Genomic DNA, 24,031 nt, shown 5'->3' with positions numbered 1-24,031 from the left:
ATTATTTATCTTATTTATTAAGCTAATATGCCTAAGTAGGGCACGAAATTATGGCCTGAAAACTGGAAATTTCAAGAATTTTGGTAATTATGAATGAGATGCATGAGTAAATACATTTTTAACAATTAATTAAAGCGCAAATCGCGAGCCGAAACTTTTGATAGACTGTCACGAAATGTGGATTTTAAGAAGTTTGATATGTAATCAATATTGATACATACATTACTTGCCAATCAAAATGCGAGCATGCAGCGCTAGCTGATACAATCAGATCTGCAAAGGGATATTTTGAAAACTTTATGGAATACACGAAAATAATAAAGGTAACTGATTGGTTAATACATGTATTTGCAAGCGTGTACCACGAGCAGAAAATATCAATGTTCAGATCGTAAAACTAACATTTTTAAAAATCACTTTAAACCAATCAATTTGTATATCAAACAAAATGATGAAAGTTCGATTTCTGCGGCGAAATATCTTTTGCATATTGACTTTCAAACATAATATTACAAGATACATGTATGTAAATCAACTAACAGGCAATGCGAGCACGAAGTGCGAGCGAACATTTTATATAGTGAAATATGAGAGATTCTTTTTATTTTCCAAGTCTTTCACTTGTCTTCCTCTTCTTTTTTCTCTCTTTTCCCTGTTTTTTTTTCTTTTTCCCCTTTTTAATTTTTTTTTGCTCCGTCAGAAAGGGAGGACCCGGGCCCCTCGCCCCCTGGATTCGCCTATGATATAAAGTGGTACAACAACTTCAATGGTAAAACAAAACAATACAAAAAGTATGTAACGCAAAAGGATATAACAAATATTTTCGTCTGAGCAAGTGTCTTGTTTTCTTTTAGGCCTCGTTACTGTAAGTAGAGCAATCATGAGCAGAGCAATTTTTATTCGAGGAGCATTTGTCGCAGGTATTTTATTTAGGTCTTATATTTATTTTTAAAAGCAACATGCCGAGAAACTGTCGATGGAGCAATTGAAGACGGAGCAACTATTGGCGGAGCATTTGTCCCTACATGCGGAGCAAATGTCGGTGGAGCAACTGTCCCTACATGCGGAGCAAATATTGGCGGAGCAATTGCCGCCGGAGCATGTGTCGTTCGGGTAGCATTTGTCGCCGGAGCATTTGTCGCTAAATGTGGAGCAATTGTCGGTGGAGCAACTGTCGGCGGAGTAAGTGTCGGCGGAGCAACTGTCGGCGGAGCAACAGTCGGCGGAGCAAATTTCGTCGGAGCAACAGTCGGCGGAGCAATAGTCGGCGGAGCAAATATCGGCGGAGCAATCGTCGCCGGAGCATGTGTCATGGATTCTTAGATATAGATCATTACGGTCCATCGAATCGATATTGCATTTACATTGCATTGATAGAATTTCTAAACTATCTGATCTTGAAAACTGCTCTTGCTCTGATATTTCCGTCTCTGTAGAACACTACAATATAATTCTAAGAACTGTTCTTGATGAACATGCTCGTGTAAAACAGCGACATGTAACAGTTCGCCCCAATACACAGTGGTTATCTCAAGACATTGCCGACAAAAAAAACTTCAGCGCAGGAAATTTGAGCGCAAATGGCTAAAATCAGGTCTAGAGTCCGATCATAAGAAATATCAGAAACAACGTCAGGTAGTACAGGCGAGTGTTCGTGTTGCCAAAACATCTTACAACTCTATGCTGGTTGAAAAATGCACAAATACGAGACAGCTCTTTAGAGTTGCCAATTCTCTGCTAAACAGAGGTAAACAAAATCCTCTTCCTACTTTTACAGATCTTCCAGAACGCTTTGATAATTTTTTCGTAGAAAAAGTCCAGAAGGTACGATCAAGTCTCACCAGTGTTGGAGAATTTGATATCCCACTGATTACTAACAAAACCTTGGATACACTTTCTCCTACTACTCCTGATGAAATTGCATCTATTATAATGAATTCACCTTCAAAATCCAGTGAGCTTGATCCTATACCAACACTACTTCTGAAAAAATGTCTCCCTGCAATCTTACCCTTAATCATATCTATAATAAACTCAAGTCTTTATTCAGGGATAGTTCCTGATAGCATGAAGGTAGCATCAGTGCGCCCTACCCTTAAGAAGTTAAATTCAAACAAATTTATAGACCCATTTCAAACTTATCTTATCTTTCCAAGGTCGCTGAACGAGTGGTCTTCTCACGTTTTCGTGCATATCTTCTTGAAAACAGTTTAATAGACAATTGCCAGTCTGCCTACAGACCAAACCATAGTGTAGAAACATTACTTACTAATCTGGTAGATATATAGGGCTTATTTCGAAAGGGTGGGTGCTGTCGCGTTAGGGTGCGTCAACGCGAACGCGAAGATTCGTCCAAAGCCCCCCCGGCTTGGCCGAAAGGGTGCGCTTGGAGCATTACGTCACGTCGCGTTCACTGGAACGCATCCATTCGTCCAAAGCCCCCCCCCGGAAGTGCCGAAAGGGTGCGTTTTATTTTGTTTTTAATAATAATGATAATATTAATAATAATACTAACAATAATAATAATAATTACAATAATAATGATAATGATAATAATAATAATGGTAATATCAATAATAATTATAATAATAATTACAATAACAATAAGAAAAAAAAGAAGCGGAAGGAGGAGGAGGAGAATAAGATAATGATGATGAAAAACAACAACAATTACAAGAAAAATAATATCACCAACAACAATGATTAATAATGATAGTAAAAAAATAATTACAATATGAAGGAGACGAAGAAGAAGAAAAAGAAGAGGTAGTAGTAGTAGAAGAAAATGATGTAGAAGAAAAAGGAGTATACGATAATGATGAAGAACAACAATAACAAAAAAAAATATCACAGACAATTATGAAAATACAAATTTAGTAATAATCATAATGATAGTAATTATAATAATATGAAGGAGAGGAAGAGGGATGCAGAGGAAGAAGAAAAAGAAGACAAGGCAAACGCCAAGCGTTGTCTCGCCTGCATATTGCAGTCATGAAGAGAATGTATGTCAAAACTATGCTGTATGACTTCCGAGGCTGTCAGCAGTTTAGGGGGTGAATTGTGGTTCTGACAGTTTACATATGCAATAATGCTATAGGCCTACTTTATCCCTAGGAAATGAGATAACACTAAGAATGCTGTTAATACTATGAAGCTACATGTATAATGACTTCCATGGAAGTAAGGAAATTAATGTTAGTGAAAAAGAATGTAATTCATAACAATGTGAGTGAAAACTTTGACAGCTTTTCTATTGTACCTTTGGCAAATTTGTGTGAATATTATAAATGGTGTCAAGAACTATAGCTCATTAAATAAATAACAAGAACAGCTTTTAAAGAATAAACAAGTAAAATATAAAATCTGGTTCAAGTATAGAGAGTACTGAGTTCTGAAGTAAAATGTTCATTGACCTTTGACCTTAATCAAATTCAACTCACATTCGAACTTGACCTGCACCTTCAAAAGATGGACCTCTTGTATGAATTTGGCAATCCCACCTCGAAGCTGTAGAAAGTTATTGGGTGTACAACATAGCACAGTGCCAGTCATGGAAAGTTCATTGACCTTTGACCTTATTCAAATTCAACTCATATTCGAACTTGACCTGTGCTTTCACGAGATGGACCTCTGGTATGAATTTGGTGATCCCACCTCGAAGCTGTAGAAAGTTATTGGGTGTACAACACAATTGTTGACGACGACGCCGCCGACATCGGAAATAGTGATACCTATGTCTCGCTTCGCTACGCAGGCGAGACAAAAAACCGAAGGAATTATTTTAATTACAATAATAATAATAAGAGGAAGAAGAAGCAGAAGGAGAGGAAAAAGTAGAAGCGGAAGAATAAGAATAATAAGAGGAAGAAGAAGAGGAGAAGAAGAAGAAGAAAAAGAAGAAGAAAAGATGAAGAAGTTCGAGGAAGAACAAAGGGAGGAGAAAGAAGAAAATAAAAAACGAAGGAATTATTTTAATTACAATAATAATAATCTTACCTAATAGCATGCTCCTTCTCCTATGGATCAAAAAATTAAAAATAATAATAATTATAATAATTATAATAATGATAAAATATGCTTAATGATAATAATAATAAAAATAATAATAATGATAAGAAGAGGAGGAATAAGAAGAGGAAGAAGAAAAAGAAGAATAAAAGAAAACAAGTGGAATGCCTCTGGCAGTCTCACCGGCATCACGCGGTTCAATATAGCAGCAGTTCTGACTTTGAATACTACTCTAACTCGCACAAGGTGTTCAGTGATACATGGTTACTCTTATGTCCACTTTTTATGAACTAGACCAATAAACTTACAGAGATATGATGGTTATTCAACAACAAAAAACCAACATGGCCAAAGTTCATAGACCTTACATGACCTTTGACCTTGATCATGTGACCTGAAACTCGAACAGGATGTTCAGTGATACTTGATTACTCTTATGTACAAGTTTCATGAATCAGATCCATAAACTTTCAAAGTTATGATGGTAATTCAACAGATACACCCAATTCGGCCAAAGTTCATTGACCTTTGACCTTGGTCATGTGACCTGAAATGCGCACAGGATGTTCAGTGATACTTGATTACTCTAATGTCCAAGTTTAATGAACTAGACCAATAAACTTTCAAAGTTATGATGGTAATTCAACAGATACCCCCGATTCGGCCAAAGTTCATTGACCCTAAATGACCTTTGACCTTAATCAAGAGACCTGAAACTTGCACAAAATTTTCAGTGATGCTTGATTACTATTATGTCCAAGTTTCATGAATCAGATCCATAAACTTTCAAAGTTATGATGGGAATTCAACAGATATCCCCAATTCGGCCAAAGTTCATTGACCCTAAATGACCTTTGACCTTGGTCATGTGACGTGAAACTCATGCAGGATGTTCAGTGATACTTGATTAACCTTATGTCCAAGATTCATGAACTAGGTTCATATATTTTCTTAGTTATGATGACATTTCAAAAACTTAACCTCAGGTTAAGATTTCGATGTTGATTCCTCCAACATGGTCTAAGTTCATTGACCCTAAATGACCTTTGACCTTGGTCATGTGACATGAAACTGTAATAGGATGTTCAGTAATACTTGATTAACCTTATGTCTAAGTTTCATGAACTAGGTCCATATATTTTCTCTAAGTTATGACATCATTTCAAAAACTTAACCTCAGGTTAAGATTTGATGTTGACGCCGCCGTCGCCGTCGGAAAAGCGGCGCCTATAGTCTCACTTTGCTTCGCAGGTGAGACAAAAATGAAGGAATGATTTTAATTACAATAATTATAATAATTAATCCAAATACTAACATGTTACTAGTGCTATTGATCATAATAATAATAAAAAAATAATGATAATGATAATTATAATAATAATGAGAAAAATAATACTTAATGATGACGATAATAATAATAACAATAATGATAAGAATAATAATGATAATAATAATATCAATAATAATAATAATAATAATAGTAATAATGATAGTGATAATAATAATAATAAAGATAAGAACGATGATAATAATGATAATATTTGAATAAATTCCCTTTTTTTCATTTCATTAAGAAAATTCAAAGAAAATGTATGTATTTATCTTTAGTCAATGACAAATAAAAAGTAGACATTTCAAGAATCATATTTTCATCTATAAAACTATATTTTCATAAATATTATTCAATACACAGGAAACATCTTCAAATGTACACAATTTTTCACACATAATTTTTTTCAACCTGAATAAATCATTGTGCATTTTTTAATCAATAATGTCCAATAAATTCTAAAAAAAAACTGTGGTGTCATTGACTTTTGTACAAGTTTTTCAACATTCATTAGTGTTGTTGGTGTTGCCGCTGCTGTTGTCATCATGGTTGCTGGAAATTATTTTCTTTTTGTTCAGTTCAGTTCAGTTCATTTATTTTCCATTAAAAATTCATTTGAAATAAATACATACAAAGTTCACAACTAAAAATCGGAAGGACCCCAAGAAAAGCATAGCTTGCGAGGATGGGGCCCTGTACAATCATTAACAAAACAAAACAGATCTTACATTGTTAAAACGTAAAGCAGATAAACAAAAAAAAACTGTCTCATACACACACACAATCACACCAACACACACCCATATGCAGAACATTGAGAAGTTAACAAAGAGTAAGAAAGAGAAGGAAGCGATAGAAAAGGAAAAGGAGAGATAGGGAGAAAGAAAGAAAGAGGGAAGATAGAGTTCGAGAGGGAGAAAGAATACCCTCTACTCAGAGCACATCAAACGTTTAAACAATAATTGTTTACATAAGTATTTGAATCTCGTTAAAGTTGAAGAATTTTTCACAACATAAGGTAACAAATTCCAATCATGAACACCCTGAAATCTTATTGTATGTTGGGTTAATGAGGTACGTGCAAAAGGAATAAGAAATTTTGATTTGTTTCTGGTAGCATAAGAATGATAAAAAGAATTTGTTTTAAACATATCATTGAATATTGATGGAAGCTCTTTTTTATGAAAATTGAACATAAATATTAAATTGTTTACTGTTACAAGATCAAAAACAGGCAAACATTTTAGGTCACAAAACAGAGGAGTACTTGGTGTCATGTAGTTAGAATGAGTAATTATACGGATAGCACGTTTTTGAAGAATATGAATTTTGTATAGGTGTGTCTTGCCCCATATCATATTACAATAATTGATATGTGGTAATATAATACTGTTATAAATAGTTAATAAAATATTTTTTGGCAGTTTGTTTCTAAAGTGTGATATAATACCAACTCCCCTTGAGATTTTAGAACAAACATGAGAAATGTGGTGAGACCAATCAAGCGATTCATGAAGTTTGATGCCTAAAAATTCTACAATATTACATTTCTTAAGAATATCATTTTTAATATACACAGGGGAAACCTGACAAGAAACTTTTTTCTGTTTGGAATGAAATATTATGTAATGTGTTTTATCAGCATTTAAAAAGAGTTTGTTACAAATATACCATTCACTTAGTTTCTCTAATTCAATATTTATATTACAAATTAAAATATTTATATCTTTGTGAGATGAAATGACAGCAGTATCATCAGCAAATAATGAAAATTTGAGAATATCTGAAGTATGTGTAATATCATTTATATACAACAAAAATAACAGTGGCCCAAGCACAGATCCTTGTGGAACACCAGTATTTATATATGAAAAATCGGATGCTACACCATCGACCATCACATACTGTTTCCTTTCAAATAAATAACTTCTAAACCATTCAAGAGATACACCTCTTATACCATAATAATACAATTTTTCAAGCAGTATGTGATGGTCGATGGTGTCAAATGCTTTGGAAAGATCCATAAAAACCCCACAGCAAAATTTACCTTCATCAAATTTACGTAATATATAATCTGTAATATTTAATATGCTTAAAGAAGTAGAATGTTTTTTCCGGAAGCCAAATTGTTCTGAAACTAGAAGATTATTTTTGGATAAAAATTTATAAATTTATAAAATTTTTGCTGCTGCTCTTGGTGTTGTTGGTGTGATTGTTTCATTGCTGGTGCATTGCTACTGATGTTGCTCAAGGTGTTGCCTGTGTGGTTGCTCTTGTCATCGCTGCTACTGCTGCTGTTTACAAGTATGGCTGTTGCATCCCCTGATGCATTTATTGATGTTGCCGCTTGTGTTGTTTCCTGTATGATTGCTTAATCCTTGACATTGGCTTTGTTTCTACTGTCGTTGTCGCTACTGCTGTTGATGTTTACCACTGTGGCTGTTGCATCTCTTGATGAAGTTATTTATGTTGCGCGCGATGTTCCCTGCATGGTTGTTGGAGCTCCTGCTGCTGTTGATGTTGCCAATGTGATTGTTGCATTTCTGCTGTAATACATGTAGGTATTTTTGCTGTTGCTCTTGATGTTGTCGGTGCGGTTGCTGCATCTCTTATTGCAGTTGAGGTTTCGGCTGCTGATGCTGTTGTTGCTCTTGCTGCTGTTCATGTTTATTGAAGTAACTGAAATGGAATTAATTTATAGAGCATGTGATATTTTATTAATAAAGATATTAATTTCCATGATTATTGATACCAAAGTCATTTATTCCTAATCTAATTATTGCTGTTAAAATTCTGCGAAAAATCTCACTGCTCATTGACTATGAAAATTTATGCGTAAAATCATAAGTTTGCTCTAATAGACCAGTTCGTAGTTACTTCGTGGACAATTTTGGTCAAATGACCTTTCATTTCTTTCATCATGATAGGCAGATTTCAAAGCAAGATATTACGTAAGCTTGCCTTACATAGCAGGATGAAGAAATTGAATAGACCAGGTGACTAGAATAGCACACAAATGAACACGTAATGAAGGCATTTGTTGCATTCCTACTTTGAATGCATATCTTAGCATGTTGCACAATGTACTTTGCAAACTGTGAAATACCAGTCGTTCGTGGAAGCATTGTTGTTTTTGTGGATGAAAATGAAAATGACAATTCAAAAGAATATATGAATAATCAAGACATCAAAGTTGGTGCTTATCTCATTAGATTTTAAAGCACCATGTCACTTTAGTACAAATGACCTTCTTCTGATCATGCATAGAATCTTTTGATCATGCGCAGAAAGGAACTACGAACTGGCTTATTAATAAAATAAAGCCCCTAAAATGCTCATTTTTGTTTCACATACTCTAGATAGGCATCTGATCAAATTTATTTTTCAAAAATGTACACATCACATTTATTTTCTTATGTATTATATTGTTTTCTAAATTTCTTATGTATTTCTTTGTTTTATGACTTTTTGCTTTTCATTGTGTTTTCAATGGAAATTTTCGGGGACTTTATTTTTACCATAGACAAGATAAAATTAAATGATTTTAAGCAGTAAAAGGAAAAATAATGATACATTTTATGAATTTTGGCTAAAAACACTATTTGCATTGGATTTGTACACAAATTCATGTTTTTGAGCAATTTTGGGTCTGCATGCACTTACGAAATGTTGCGTAATTTCGGAAACGCGTACCTGGGGGTCACAATTTTGGTCTCAAAAGTTGCCGAGAGTCTTGAAAGTAAAAAGTCAGCGAGCGACACATTAAAAAACACTTTGAGCAGCTGATTTATCGCGAAAAATGTCGAGCCCCCCCCCCCCCCCCCCGTCTTCTTAGGGTTAAACAACGAAAAAAAAATGCATAAGAAAAAAATTAAAATGTACATGTATACACAATTGATTTTAATGACTTGAGTTTTTCTCATTAATACCAAAATAAAGGGAGTCAAAATCCAAAATTATCACATTTGTTTTTTATTTCGTGATTCAGACCAACCTGCTGATTTCTGAAGTGAGTGCACAATCTACAGGCAAGATCCTGAGCCACCCCCCCCCCCCCCCTACCAAGATCATTTGAATAAGTGAGGTTTAATGACTGCTTTTGTAGTCATTAAATTTATCTGATTTATACAGGCCTACAAGAGATATAAAAAAAATTGTGTTCTTTTTTGGGTAATTTTGCAGTGTTCCTAGCTGACAAAGCAGAGGGTGATGGTGTGTGGGGGGTCTAATAGGAATGCAGAACAATGGAACATTCATTTACTACTTTGGCAATAGAAAGCAAGTCACAGCATCTAGCATTGATTGATATTGGATGTTTTACAACTGTCCAAGAAATATCATCATTAATCATTTAAGCATTTAAGCACCTATTATCTTATAGACTTATAGATGTCACTGTTTTCAAATATCGACTGCTAGAAGACCAAATAAAGAAGAGAACAGTACTGGTAATTTAATTTTTTTAATGTGACTACTTTCTTCGCCAAAGTGAGGCAGTCATACTTAAGAGTGTTTTAACTTACAAGTGACATCACATTTCCTGCCTTCTTGTCTGGCTCTCCAAAACCTTCAACCATTTATACTTGGGTAACTTTGTATCTCGCATCCGTCTGAAAAGTTTGGGTGAAGCCTCCACCTGAAGGAAAAGAGTATTGAACTAATTAAAATATTTGCCACAATCTTGTATTTCTTCTCACATGTATATGTACATGTCTAAAAACAGGAAATAAAACATCTTTTGATTACCAGAATTCATATAGAAGGGGGTAAACAAAGGGTTCAAGCTTTTATTATGTTAATCAAAAATAATAGTAGTAAATGACATATGCTCTGGCTGAGAAACTTAGAGAAATTATTCCTTCTTAATGTAGCTTGTATGTACATACACATGAGCAAGTAGTGAAAAATGGATTGAGGGGTGTGAGTAGGGGCTACGCAAACAGAAGGGGGGGGGCTGGGGTCGCATGTTAACTGTAGAGTTTTTAAAGTGAGCGACCATGCAAAAAATCGTGACCAAATGTTATTTTTATGTTTTTCAGCTCCCGCACTGTTTTCCAAAACCATGTACAAAAATGACCATCTGGATGATTTTTTGCATGGTCATGGTCTTTCATGTCTATGTAATGTCTACATTACAAACTGACTTTAAAATCTGGTACAGTGCGATTTCATTATCATTGATGTGGGTTTTAATGATTTAACATTCTGCAACCTAAACAATATCCTTCATTTTTTTGTCACCATTATAGCATTTTACTAGTCTACATGTTACCTGTGGTTGCATTTCAATCTCAGTGTTTCTTCACCCATTGCCAAATCTTCTGCCACATGTTCATCAGATTGGCCCCTGGCACATTCCTTGCTGTAGTAGACCAGTCAGAGCCAAGCTCTCTAGTTCCAGTCTGAAATTAGAACATTAATATTACATTGATATAACAAAGAAATATGTAGATTGACACAGTGATCATTGAAAAATATTGCACTTTCTATGAATATTGTTGACATTTTATAAAGGGGAATGATTCAAATATACCAATCATTTTTCTTTCTTGTTGTATTATCCTGAAATTTCTAGAATCGACCAACAATCGGTCAACAATTAATTCTTGTTAATTCATATAATTTCCACTTGATTATAAGCAAGACAGTCATTAACATATTAATCATACAAATAATAAAACATTTTTGTCATTAATATATTTTTGAATTAAAATAAAAGTTTTTTCTAACCCAATAGCACATGGATACCTTGCTGGTTTAATTTACTGGACTTTGTTCAATAGTACTTTATTATGAGATTCAAAGGCAAAAAAATACTTGGGCTTGATGAGATCCATTGCATATTCCCCTTTATTTTTGTTTTAATGAATGGACCTTTAAGTACCTTTACGTGCTATTTAAGGTTAGGTTTGACTAGATCTAGACTCTAACTTTATGTGGTACGATAAAAATGAAAAATAAAATTGAAAAATTGAAGAGCCCCGACTGGGGGATTTCGCATTGTAAGTCCCATAATGGTGGCTGCACGATAGCTAGACAGCTGGCAGCTGTCTGTTTCGAGGAGTTTTTAAACATTTTTTTTTATTTCTCCTCATACACAGACGGCTTGCTATTGTGCAGCCACCATTAGGGGACTTACAATGCAAAATCCCCCCGTCGGGGCTCTTCAAAGTTCAATTTTGTCTTTAATGAATAACAATTTTGAAAATTAACGCGACCAAAATGCAAATTTATATTCCCTCTTGGCAATAATTCCCCAAAACGGAGAAAATTGAAGTTAAAAGGAACAAAACAGTGACTTACCTCGGCTGTCGCGCAAATTCACTTCCCCTTTTTATCCGATCTTAAGTACGTAAACATATGGCCATTGAGTCCCCTGTACAGATCGTGCTAGAACTTCGGTCTCTGTATTTGGTGAGTGAAGCCAACGGAGTTCAGCTGAACAACCAGCAAAACAGGGACCGAAGCTTTTGGTCTACTGCCACGGGTGCACCATTTAAAACTTATAATATCTAGATTTTGATTGGGTGTGAACGCACCTCTGCCACATAACTCCCCCCTGAATCCTCGCCTGCTGTCGAGTGCCTCCATTTCGTTTGACTTGTGTTCGCTAAGCCTATATGCTAAATAAGTTGAGAATATCCAATTTATCACTCACACTATCAATATGTGATTTAGCTCCTGTCCAATTCCAATGACTGTAAGTACACAGAATTGGGATGGCCACATTGGATTTGTGTACATCTATTGCACACGCTGGTAATCGAGGATATCCCCGACCACACCGAGCAACAAAATTAATACAAAACCAAAGGAAAAGAAAAATTATGATTTTTAATATAGAATGTCAGGCCAAATCGTGGTTTTGGGAACCACTCGTAGATTTGTGTACGCGCACTTGTGTACAAAGTGAATGGAGGTGGAAATAGGGTAGTGCGTGCACGTGTGACTGAATAAAGCGCTGCTGTATGAAGTGAACGGTGGTTCCCTATATCACGATAATGCCGAATGTCATAAAGGTAAAACAATATAAAGATTTCTCTTAGCAAAATTACAGCCCTGTGTGGATCATAAAAACGTGTATGGACAGGGTCGCGATGGGTCGTTGTGTGGACCTCAGTCAGATACTTAGTTCTGCAGACACAGAAACACGGGTATGGGACTAGACTGGATTATGTACTGTCAAGTTTGTCGATCGTATCGACAGGGTTCCTGCCAGAAGATTATCTTTTCTTGTAATTCAATTGATAATTACGAACCACAAATTATTCATCACCTTACATATAATATGAACGACATTTTGAATGGTTTTACTTACGGTAAAATCCTCATTCACCTCTCCGGTGACCTTCACTTCTGCTAATTTCTTCGTTTCATTTCGAATCGTCGCGGCGAAAACATCAAACAAACTTTACATTTTTATCAAAACTTTGGGAGTGGGCGTGGCCTAATTAGTCAGCGAACCTCGTTCAAGACGATTTGTAAAATAAAAATGTACTGAACGCGAAGGTTCGGGAAAAGCCCCCCCCCCCCGGTTGTGCCATTTGGGGGCGTTGTCGACACTGACGCGCCCTAACGCTCCCAACGCACCCTTTCGGCCAAACTGGGGGGGGGGGGCTTTGGACGAATCTTCGCGTTCGCGTTGACGCACCCTAACGCGACAGCACCCACCCTTTCGACATAAGCCGATATATAGACATATTATCGGAAATGGACAGAGGTAATATAACTTTTCTCGTGCAGCTTGATATGTCGAGTGCATTTGACACCATTGATCACTCTATACTAATAAAAAGACTGCACTCTCTTGGAGTAACGGGCATGGCAATGAAGTGGTTTTCTTCATACATCGATCAAAGAACCCAATATGTGTCTGTCAATAATTCTCAATCAGATAGAACTCTCCTTTCGTATGGTGTGCCACAAGGGTCTGTAGGTGGCCCATTAATGTTCTTTGTTTACCTTCAGCCTATCAGTACAATTATTTAAAAAAGTAAGTATCATTGCTATGCTGATGACATTCAGCTTATCATTTCTGTACATCCTCCCCCTGATGCGATTGCCAGTGCTTTAAGAGTCTTAGATGCCTGCATCCATGACATGAAGTGCTGGATGGATTCAAATAGTTTTAAACTTAAAATAAAAGTGAATTCATTGTTTTTGGTTCGAAAAAGTCTATTTTGAAAATTAACCACGATCGCTTTCTTGTACATATTGACGATAAAGTTATAAGGCCAGTCTCTAAGGTCGTAACCTAACCTAGGTGTGGTATTTGATACCATTATGTCTTTTGTTGAACAGGTATCTAGCACATCAAAGTCTGTTAGATATCAATTGCGGAAGAAGGTTCAAGGTTCAGAGTTTATTCATATCAAACATACCACACTTTCAACAATGTCAACAACTCAGTACAAACAATAATATTATACAATACAAATTATTATAGGTAAGCATAAATAAATATCGTAAAAAATGAAAAGTATACCTAATATATTAGAAAAAAAAGTACTATAATGCATTCTTGTAAATTGTTGTAATATAATGACAGAGAAAGAAACCTAGGAACCTAGGGTTTATTCAAAAATTCTTAAACAAACAAGCATGTGAACAATTAATTCATGCTTTAATCACATCTCGGCTTGATTTTTGTAATTCTCTTTTCTATGGACTCACAAAACAACAACTTACTAGACTGCAATCTCTTCAAAATTCAAGTGCCAGACTCCTCACCTTTACACCGAGCAAGGAGATATCATCTCCTTGCACCGAGAATGGACCCAATCACACCAGTTTTACATTCTCTACATTAGCTTCCTGTTCACAAACGAGTTCAATTTAAACTTGTATTATTTGTATATCGAGCCCTCAATGTATTGTCACCGCAATATATCCAGGAATCCCTTAGGTCATACAATCCTATCCGCACTATACGATTTACAGATTGTAAGCTGCTTCAAACTCCCCGTACCTATCATTCCTGGGGAGACCATCAGTGGCGTAACTACGGGGGGGGCATGGGGGGCACGTGCCCCCCCAATCGGCTGACCAAAAAAAAAAAAAAACGGGGAAAAGGAAAAAAAAAGAGGGAGAAAGGAAGAGAAATATTGTGGGAAAGAAGACATTATTGTTCATTATAATGTTATATTATATCATAATTATGTTATGTTATATTACATAAGAAACATTTTTTTTCATAACTTAATGAAACATAATTTGCTCAGGGCCTATGTCTCCATTGCTCCTGGTGCTCGCATTGTCTGTTTAACGAGATATATAATCCTGTTATACTAAAACCTCCCGTTTTCAAGTCATATACACCAAACTGCCAAATATATTTCCTCGCACTTCGAGTTATTATTGTTTTATGTACAATAGTATGCTTCTTTTTCATTACTGCTTAAAGTGATTGCCCTATTTTAAGGTCTTAATATAAAACATTTCCTGTCCGTGATTACGTTCGCAGTAGTGGATTGGTGAAATATGTCTGCTCTCCAAGAATTCCTAGAATCAGTCCTTAAAATTTCCCTTTTCTGATCTGAATATCAAAAATTTTCAGCTCGCGCTTCGCGCTCGCATCATTTGGTTAGTGAACTACGTATGGTCTTCGTGAATTCCTACAAACAAGCCTTAAATTGCCCCTCTTCAGGTCTGAATTTCCTAAATTTTCAGCTCGCGCTTCGCGCTCGCAAGATTTGATTAGTGAGATGGGCATGTTAATCACGATTACAAGTGCTTTATGTGCATATTTAGATATAATTCTAACAAAATCAGCAAGTGCTTATTGGCAATCGCATTGAATGACTATGGTGAGATGTGTATACTCTTATTGGATTCCTAAAGTAATTATGCTGCATATACTGTAGAGCGCTTAGAGACTTCTGACAAAGTAAGTATTAAGCGCTATATAAGCAAGTATAATTAAAATATAGTCCTTAAAATCTTCCTGTTTGGGGGTCAATATTTACAAAAATTTCGGCTCGCGCTTCGCGCTCGCATTATTTAGCGAGACAGGTACGTATCATGGTTACAAAAGATTGATTATAATTTCCCTTTTTAGGTCTGAATATCAAAAATGTTAAGCTCGTGCTTCGCGCTCGCATTATTTGACAAGTGAGATACATATCCGTTTAATGGCGCTGTCCTTAAAATGTCTCTATTAGGTCCGTATACCTGGCAACTGGGCGCGCTCAGTCGCACGCTCACTAAGTGACTCAAAATTTTTGCTGGTGCCCCCCCAATGCCGTGACTCACGGTACGCCACTGGAGACCATGCTTTCTCGAATGCAGCAGCCAGGTTATGGAATATGCTTCCTCTCTCACTTCGCTCCATCAAGACATATACTACTTTCAAAGATCACCTTAAGACATACCTATTCTAATTGTAACTGATTTTAAATGTATTCTGTTGTATTCCATTTATGATTAAAAGTAAGATTGGCTGTTCATGTGGGACCCGGTGTCTAGTACACAGCTCCTCGTCATAATATTAAAGGTTACCAAAAATTTTCTGTAGAATCTGATTTTTTGTGCTATTTCCCCTATTTTGAGGGTGCTGAACATGAATCTGCTTGTTGCCAAATTTATAAATGCCGTCTTTGACCGTTGCCATGGCAACGGATTAATTTCTCAAAAATAGCATGTATACCCCTGTAAATGGTAGATAAACATGATAAAAAATTAGCAAATAGATTGAAATCAAGGTTCCAATTAAATACAAATGAAATTCAGAAATATTTAAGATCATCAAAATAGTTCCAACTGGCCCGTTGCCATGGTAACGGCTCATATTTCCTCCAGAAAAGTAAAAAAAATTGATTTATAGTTGTAGAATCGTTTTTTTTTTGTTGTTTCATTTTCCATGCGTTTACGGTGTTAAACATAGGAGTGATTTTTGCTAAATGTATAAATACACTCTCATTACATTGCCATGGCAACCAAATAATACCTTATTTGGTAAAAAAAGTAATATCATGGTAAAAAAGATAATGGCGAGAAATACAATAAAAGCGACCTAATCTACATGCGTTGGGTTTTTCCCACTCATTTAGAACAAAAACTACAGTAAGTATTCTGCAGGAGTTTATTGGAATGATAGGAATTGATGTTGCCTTGACAATGTTTGAATTAAAAGATAAATAGGAATATTGCAAACTGGCCGTTGCCATGGTAACAGCTTATTTTTCTCAGAAAAGTATACATTTGATATAAAATATTACAGAATCTGAATTTTATTTCATTTCCTCTAATTACAAGATGCTATATCTATATATGCTTGTTGCTAAATGTATAAATACCATCTTAAGCCATTGCCATGGCAACCGAATAACATGGGGGAGATAATAATGGAAAATACCATAAAAATCACAATCTACTTACGTAAATTTTGAACCATTCGTTCAATATTGAACAAAACATACGGTAAGTGGTCTGCATGAGTTCATTTGAAAGAAAATAATTACTGTTGCCTTGGTAAAACTTGCATTTAATATAAATATGAATGTTGCAACGCCCCCATTGCCATGGTAACAGCTGATTTTTCTCAAAAAATCACAAAGTTGATAAATTAAAACTTCTGATTTTCCTTTCATTTTTGTCTCACCTGCGAAGCAAAGTGAGACTATAGGCGCCGCTTTTCCGACGGCGGCGGTGTCAACATCAAATCTTAACATGAGGTTAAGTTTTTGAAATGACGTCATAACTTAGAATGTATATGGACCATCAAGGTCAATCAAGTATTACTAAATATCCTATTAGAGTTTCATGTCACATGACCAAGTCAAAGGACATTTAGGGTCAATGAACTTAGACCATGTTGGAGGAATCAACATCGAAATCTTAACCTGAGGTTAAGTTTTTGAAATGTCATCATAACTTAGAAAATATATGACCTAGTTCATGAAACTTGGACATAAGGTTGATCAAGTATCACTGAACATCCTTCATGAGTTTCATGTCACATGACCAAGGTCAAAGGTCATTTAGGGTCAATGAACTTTGGCCGAATTGGGGATATCTGTTGAATTCCCATCATAACTTTGAAAGTTTATGGATCTGATTCATGAAACTTGGACATAATAGTAATCAAGCATCACTGAAAAATTTGTGCAAGTTTCAGGTCTCATGATTAAGGTCAAAGGTCATTTAGGGTCAATGAACTTTGGCCGAATCGGGGGTATCTGTTGAATTACCATCATAACTTTGAAAGTTTATGGATCTGATTCATGAAACTTGTACATAAGAGTAATCAAGTATCACTGAACATCCTGTTTGAGTTTCAGGTCACCTGATCAAGGTCAAAGGTCATGTAAGGTCAATGAACTTTGGCCATGTTGGGGTTTTTTGTTGAATAACCATCATATCTCTGTAAGTTTATTGGTCTAGTTCATAAAAAGTGGACATAAGAGTAACCATGTATCACTGAACATCTTGTGCGAGTTAGAGTAGTATTCAAAGTCAGCACTGCTGCTATATTGAACCGCGTGATGCAGGTGAGACGGCCAGAGGCATTCCACTTGTTCCTAATGTTAGGGTGCTCAACATCCATATGCTTGTTAATGTAAAAATACTCCCTCGGGCCATTTTCAATTTATAATAAAGTCCAATCGACATAATCATTAATCATAAATCATAAAGTTCAAGTTTCAGGTCATATGATCAAGGTCGTAGGTCTTTTACGATCGCCAAGATTTGGCCATGTTGTATTATCATCATTGAATCTCATCAAGTTTCTGATAAGGCAAAACTTTGAGAGTGCATATTGGTATTCAACTATCACTGATCATTGTGCACGAGTTTCAGGTTAAAGTTCTGGTCAATGAACTTTGACTGTACTGTGGTATCAACATCAAAAACTTTACAGGTTTATTAATTTTCAAGTTAATTATATATCATGTCACAAGGTGAAGGTTAAGGGTCTTTTGAGGTAAAAAAAAACCCTCAGGATTCTATTATTAAATGAATGGGTTTTTCATGAAAGTCCCACATTGAGTCTACATTAACACATGGAAGAATTTACCTTGTATCCTCAAAAGGTCAGTTGTATCTAATAGAAGGCCAGGATTATGTCAATTTGCCAAATAAACTTTAAAGTTATAATTATTATCTTTAACAGTTTTCTATTAAAGGTCAAGTCCAACCCCGATAAATGTTGATTTGAATGAATAAAGAAAAATCATACTGGCATAACGCTGAAAATTTCATATAAAAGAAGAGTTGTGGCATTTTAAATTTTGCTTGTTTTTCACATAACAGTGATATGCACAACTCAGTAATACGCAAATGAGACAGTCGATGATGTCTCTCACTATTTCTTTTGTTGTTTTTTATTGTTTTAATATACATTATTTCATTTTATACAGATTTGACAATAAGGGCCAACTTGACTGAACCATATAGTATTAATGCTAATTACATGTGTTCATGGAGGAATAAAACTTTGTATTAGACATGAGAATGAGGAGAAAATAGGAAAAAAAATCATATTTCACATAATAAAATGCAAAAGACATAGTGAGTGGATGACATCATCAGACTTCTCATTTGCATACCGACCAGAAAATGCCAGTATCTGTTTTTTGTGAAATTAAGCGAAAATATAAAATATAACTTTCATGCTTTACATCCGATTTTGATATTTTCAGTGTTGTGTTTGTTGGATTTTTCTCTTTTTATTAAACTTAATTTTGTGTTGGGGTGGACTTGTCCTTTAACATAAATACATACATATTAACATTTATAGCAAGTTCTTCATGTAAACATGCTCAAAGCACTTTCCAATATAGCTTAACATTGTGGGGGCGTCGTGGTCTAGTGGTTAAGCCTCTTTCTTTCAATCTGAGGGACATCGGTTCGATTCCCATCCGGGGTGTGTTTTCCTTTTAAAAGCAAGAAAATTTATCCATATTGTACTGCAAGTGCAACCCAGGTAAGGTAAATGGATACTTGAAGGAAGTTGTGAGCACCGGATGCGGTAGACTAGCTTAGCCAGGGTAATATAGGAGCACTATACAAATCCTAGGCTATATTATTTCATTTATTATTATAAAAATGAATAATTCTACTCTTCAAGTGCTTACAATATATAAAGTGGGTGTTGTATATAAAATTCAAAAAATAATTGTACAGAAGGACATGAACTGATTTTGAATACTGGGACCAGTGAAATGTTTTCCCAAGTTGGGGATAGAAAGCGTATGGAAAAAACCCAGCATGAAATGTATTGTGGTGTCAAGTTATTAATCGACAAGTAAACAAAGCAATTTTTCTATGATTCTGTTTTTGACCAGTAGCAAGTGAAGCTCTTTGAACAAAGGAAACATGATCATACTTTCTGGCTGTTGTAATGGTACCGACTGCTCGATTCTGAATGTGATGTTTTGACTATATCTAGGCGCCTGAACACCAGTGATTGAACAGCATGATGGCAAGCATCATCCGTCAATATCTTTCCGACCATTGTATCATGGTAGCTCCATGTTTGTATAAATGGGAGTTTTGGGTTTTACAAAGCGAATTTACTTGCTTACTCGTTAATGACAAATTAAGTTCAACACCTAGAATTCTAACAGATTCAGCAGGTTCAGAATTACCAATTAACAAATGAACATGAGCAGGAATATGTCTAGGACTTTTTGTTCATTCAAGAGCAGGCTTAACTTTATTTCTTATCATTGATACATTAATTTCCTGAATACAATAGCATTGTGAAAACTAGTTGGAGATTTGGGAACTAAAGAAATCAAATTCAACATTATTCTGCCTCAAAGTGTCCCCAAGTGGTAATAAATACCGAGAAAAAAGTATAGGTCCCAGTACAAAACCCTGAGGAACGCCAAATTCAAACCCATCACCCATTTTTAATTACTACCGACCGCCATTCGTTTTAAAGGCAAGGTCAGTGTGTCAAATGTAAATGGGCCCTGTTGTACAAAGAGTTACGATTGATCCGATCAATCGTAACTCTATGGAAATTCATCAGTGTCATAATTTTTTCTATGAAAAATTTGCACAATGTCCTTTGTAAACAAAGGAAATCACACAAAATTGTTAAGAAATTAATGACTTTACAAATATACATTCATATCTAGAAATCTTTTTGAACAAACATACATTTGATATGCTGATTTTGCTGGCTTTCCATATTTTGATTTCTTGACTCTAAAACCCCCAAATAAATATTTTGAACAACTCTCTATCAAAATGGAATTTGTGACCCTTAAATTGGCAGCCACCTTGGAGTTAGAAGTTGGGGGTAATTCAATTCAGCAAATAGATGTTGCATGTCAAGTTCTTAAAAACTTAACCCCTAAATCATTATTTTTGTCAGATTTGTAGGTCAAATTGCCAAAAATATTCTCAAAATTGTCTCTAGCTGAATTCTCCCAAATTTCACAAACCCTTAGAAAAATTGGCATACTGGCTATTTTTTTCGTTATAAAATTTATTGGAGCACAAATGGTCAAAAAAAATCTATACACTACACATTCCTCACTTGAACCTGGGAAGCGATTCGCTAGGTCCATTGGAGAGATTGAGCGTTGACCACAGACTGTAGGTGGTTGGACAATAGGGTGACCCTTTGATTATGAGCAGAGCCATCAAGGGATTTAGTCAAGTGAAGGAAGCTACATCTTGATTTGAGTCTGTTTTTTGGCAGGTTCATACTTAAAAGAGTGGATGAAGATGGTTATCTTCTTACTTGTTTTTTCCACCTGTGCTGATACCTCTCTTCTGATGTGTGGATGGGCAATACCACACTGTAGCTAGAGATCATCTGCTCTTGTTTTTGTCGCAGCCAGTAATTGCTCTGCAAGCAGCATTCAGGGCTGTATCAATCGTGGCAGCATGTGATGACCTAAAACGGATGAGGACTGCATACTCAGCAGTCAAGTAGCAAAGAGCAGGAGCTGTCGCACGGATGGTTTTGCACCTGTTCCCATTTTGTGTTGGAAAGCTTCTTCAGGATGCTGTTCCTTGCTCCAACTTTAGCCTTTGTCTTGGCAACATGTTCTTTGTAGGTAAGGGAACTGTCTAGGGTGACGTCAAGGTAGATTGGCTTACTGGTGTGTTCCAACCATTTTCTATACCATCTGACCCTTAGTTACTGATCTGCATCTTTGTTTTTTAGGTGGAAAGCACTGAGTTGGGTTTTCTCTGGATTTGCCCAGAGATGATTTGCAACGTAGTAAGGAGTCAGACCTACCAGAGCATCGCTGAGTGCTTTTTCATCTCTTCAAAGGACTGTTTGTGTGAAGCAATGCAAATGTCATCAGCGGACAGGTAGCTCTCATTATTTGGTGGATTGGTTGGTCATTTGTGTAGATGATAAGAGTATGCTTCCTTGTGGGAAACCTTTTGTGTGTCAGCCATGCTACTGGAACCACTGAGATTCAGAAAACCATTGATTTGAGAGCATGTTCTGAGTTCTCAAGACAGTAGTTTAGCATGTCAAGCCGCCGATGGAGTGCAACAGGTCCAAGATGTTTCATCTGTTCACAGATCGAGGACATTGTCCAATCCAGCTGCCTTGCTGATCTTCATTGCTTTTATAGCATTGCGCAAGTCGTTCATGCTGAAAGTTCTTGTGAATCCAGATGACTCTTGGCAGGCTACTCCCAACCTCTGAGGTTGGAACTTCGCGGGTTACCTTAGCTGTTCACTAGGAGCTGGCTGGCCACTTGGCCGGCGGTAACTTGGGACCTACATGTAGATTGGGACTTTGTACAGTCATTCCCAAGGATCCGAATCTGGTGTTTCTGCTGGCCCTGAGTATAGCTTGTATGGCATCCTTGTGGAATATTCTTCCTTGATGATTTCTTCAGCAGCTCTAAAAATCTGTCGTAATGAGTAGGGAGTGCAGGGAGGTTCTGAAGATATGTATCCAGATCTGTGGAAAACTGCTCACAGTTTACTTTCTTCAGGTTGAAAAGTCTGCAGGAGGGAACTTTGCGAGTGATGTTTACCATGGCATCAGGCAATTTGCAACATTGATATTTATCATATAAAATTAAATTGATTAACCACTATCAAAGCAACAGCAACAAGCATATCAATGTCTAGCAACCTACATGTATACTTTGGCGGAAATGAAAGAATAATCGGACATATTTTTATTAAAATTTGTTATTTTCTGGTGTAAATGGAGCCGTTACCATGACAATAGGCAATTTGCATCATTGATATTTATTTATAAAATCAAGCGTTGCCAAGGAAATATCAATTTTATCATTTTAATTAATGTAGAATACTTACCGTAATTTTGCTTTAAAAATTAAATTAATGGGTCAAGCCTTTCGCATGTAGATTAGTTCGTTTTTACTGTACATCCCACCATTACCTTTTTCAACAGGTTATTTTTTTACCAAATAAGTTGGTATTTGGTTGCCATGGCAATGGTCTGAGATGGTGCTTACACAATTACCAACAACCATATTAATTTTTAGAAACCTAAACTTAGTGGAAATGAAAGGATAAAAACGTGACTCTACATGATTTTATCAAAATTTGTACTTTTCTGAGAAAAATAAGATGTTACCATGGCAACGGGCCATTTGCAACATTGATATATATTTTTAAATTCAAGCATTGTCAAGGCAACATCAATTCCTATCATTCCAATAATCTCATGCAAAATACTTATGTAGTTTTTGTTCTAAATGAGTGGGAAAAACCCAACGCATGTAGATTAAGTAGCTTTTATTGTCTTTCCTGCCATTATCTTTTTTTCTATGTTATTATCTTTTTTTTACCAAATTAGGTATTATTTGGTTGCCATGGAAATGGAATGAGAGTGCATTTATACATTTAGCAAAATCACTCCCTATGTTTAACACCCTAATCGCAGGGAAAATGAAACAAAAAACAGATTATACAACTTTAAATAATTTTTTTTACTTTTCTGGAGGAAAAATGAGCTGTTACCATGGCAACGGGCTAATTGGAACTATTTTGATGATCTTAAATATTTCTACATTTAATTTGTATTTAATCAGAACCTTGAATTCAATCTCTTGGCTAATTTATATCATGTTTATCTACCATTTACATGGGAATACATGTTATTTTTGAGAAATTAATCGGTTGCCATGGCAACGGTCGAAGACGGCATTTATAAATTTGGCAACAAGCAGATTCGTATTCAGCACCCTAAAAATAGGAGAAATAGCACAAAAAATCAGATTCTACAGAAAATTTTTGGAATTCTTACTACTTGCCGCCTACTAGTCCTCAGATTGCTAGAGCTCCTGTGAGTTATGTACTGACTGGGTTTACCCCTTAAATTGTCAGTGAACGGGGCAACTAGAGGGCACTGGGTTCCGCATGATGATGGGCTGATGGATTGGTTGGGGTGAATGAACCAGATGTGAAATTATTATTCTTACATTGTACTCGTTCATGGTTCTTGTGTAGTATTTATATAAATTTCTATAAAATCTAATTTTTACATTGTGAAAGAGAACGGTTGCTCGGCTACCGCCATGAGCGTCTACTGACGGTGTGTGCGATCTACAAATATACACTATTATTATTATTATATGGAAGTTCTTTGATATAATAAACCCTTGATGATGTCCGGAGAAATTATAATTTTTTCCATCCATAACAGATTTTTTCATTCCATAATTGAAATTCTAAACTGATAAAATCCAACTTAATTTATCTTATCTTTGGAACGTCAATATCATTTAT

At 35.6% G+C, this 24,031-nt stretch overlaps 2 long non-coding RNA genes across 2 annotated transcripts; one reads left to right on the top strand and one right to left on the bottom strand.

Moving 5' to 3' along the window:
• Nucleotides 1-7,523: 7,523 nt before the first annotated feature.
• Nucleotides 7,524-12,811, bottom strand: LOC121413217. The gene is made up of 4 exons (XR_005969714.1): nt 12,663-12,811; nt 10,617-10,746; nt 9,868-9,980; nt 7,524-8,023 (listed from the first exon to the last, which is right to left on the bottom strand). It is a non-coding gene; the product is annotated as an uncharacterized LOC121413217 (long non-coding RNA).
• Nucleotides 12,812-15,779: 2,968 nt separating this feature from the next.
• LOC121413216 lies at nt 15,780-23,690 on the top strand. The gene is made up of 3 exons (XR_005969713.1): nt 15,780-15,800; nt 22,713-22,715; nt 23,567-23,690. It is a non-coding gene; the product is annotated as an uncharacterized LOC121413216 (long non-coding RNA).
• Nucleotides 23,691-24,031: the final 341 nt, after the last annotated feature.

Source organism: Lytechinus variegatus, chromosome 4 (genome assembly GCF_018143015.1).
Source record: "Lytechinus variegatus isolate NC3 chromosome 4, Lvar_3.0, whole genome shotgun sequence".
Lineage (NCBI taxonomy): Eukaryota > Metazoa > Echinodermata > Echinoidea > Temnopleuroida > Toxopneustidae > Lytechinus > Lytechinus variegatus.
Note: the sequence above shows the minus strand (reverse complement) of the source record. Positions and strands in the feature narration are given on the sequence as shown.